The sequence below is a fragment of the Geospiza fortis genome, unplaced genomic scaffold (genome assembly GCF_000277835.1).
Source record: "Geospiza fortis unplaced genomic scaffold, GeoFor_1.0 scaffold55, whole genome shotgun sequence".
Classification (NCBI taxonomy): Eukaryota; Metazoa; Chordata; class Aves; order Passeriformes; family Thraupidae; genus Geospiza; species Geospiza fortis.
In genome coordinates, this window is record NW_005054308.1 from 11,021,264 (window position 1) to 11,022,630 (window position 1,367).

A 1,367-nucleotide genomic window follows, 5' to 3' on the forward strand; every position below is an offset into this window, starting at 1 on the left:
GAGAGAGAGAGAGGCAACAAAAGAAAGCAGCCATTTCCACGGACGGCTCCCAACTCTCTGCCTCTCGGAGAAACAGCCTCCTCACACTTTGTTCTGATGGCCACGAGAATTTCTCGCAGGGTGTCTCGCTCTCCATACAGCCAGCAGGCCTGCCAGAGGAACCCTGCGAGTTGGAGACCTTGGAATGGAGCATTTCCCCCTTTATCACCCCCAATCCTGCACGGGTAAATTTCTTTCTACCCTGCCTCACACTACAAAGTATAAAAACCTGCCAATATACAGTAATAAGCATGACAAAAAAAGTCATGCCAAGCACACAGAAACGCCACTGGCACACACGGCTGGTTCCTACCGTATATGTGGGATGCCAACTCCTCCCTGCAGGATCTTGTACAGTTTGCTTTCATAGAGCAGCTGGGGGTGCCGAGCCTTCTGAGACTCCAACTTCACAGCAACTTCCTGCAGTGAGAGGGAACAAGGAGTCAGGGCACAGCGTCCACCGAGCTTTGAGGGGCACAGCACTTCCACATCCCCCACACACCCCCGATGCCAACCCTTTCGGGTATATATTTATTTATTTCCCAGCTCGACGTGCTGCTGCATTTTGTGGCGTCTTCCGAGAAAATCCACGTCGCGGTGATTTGTACATGAATATCCATCCCGGGTCATGCATTTGAGCTAGAGATGTGGAGTCTTCAGAAGCACTTAAGTGAGGGAGAACATACGTGGGTGTTTCTTCTTTACAGCTCAGAGCCGTGAGGGGGAGGAAGAAAAGAAAAAAAAAACCCAAAGGAAAAGCTGGAAAAACAGGGGGATCTTCTTTGTTTCTATTAGTGTTGATGAAACGAGATACAAAGTGTTCCCCAACTGAGGCAGAGGAGGAGATGAATGGCGGGCGAGGGACGACGAATTTGGCCGCTCACAAAACACAAATACCTCTAAATATCTTTTCCCACAATGGTTTTCGCCTCTTTTCTCCTCTCCCAAGTGCTGGGTGGAGAAGCCCGCGACCGCAGGGCTCCGCTGTGGAAGGGGCACCGAGGAAGACGCTCGGTGGGGAGGGGAGGGATGAAGCCCCTCGGGGGAAAGGGGGAGAATGAAGCCCCTCGTCGTAGGGGGGGAAGAGGGGGGAAAGGAGACCCTCGGGAGAAGGAAAATCCCACCCCGGGGCACGGAGGGCACCGCTGGGGCCAGGTGGGGCTCGGAGCGGCGATGGCTGGTGCCCGGCTCCCCCCGGGGAGCTGAATGGGGGAGTGCGAGCGGCCCTTACCTCCCCGTTGGTGATGTTGATCGCCAAATAGATGTCCCCGAAGGAGCCCGACCCGATCTTCCGCACCAGCTTGTATTTGCCTCCGACAATGAACTCG

At 54.5% G+C, this 1,367-nt stretch overlaps 1 protein-coding gene across 5 annotated transcripts in view; it reads right to left on the bottom strand.

The window, feature by feature from the left end:
* The window catches only part of CSNK1A1 (casein kinase 1 alpha 1), a 31,850-nt gene extending 30,489 nt beyond the window's left edge, over positions 1-1,361 (bottom strand). For all 5 annotated transcript variants that reach the window (XM_031055318.1, XM_014312200.2, XM_031055316.1 and 2 more), the window contains exons 1-2: positions 1,271-1,361; positions 353-459 (exon numbers count right to left, since the gene is read on the bottom strand). The gene's annotated coding sequence lies outside the window, so the exon portion shown is untranslated. The remainder of the gene's footprint in view (positions 1-352; positions 460-1,270) is intronic.
* Positions 1,362-1,367: the final 6 nt, after the last annotated feature.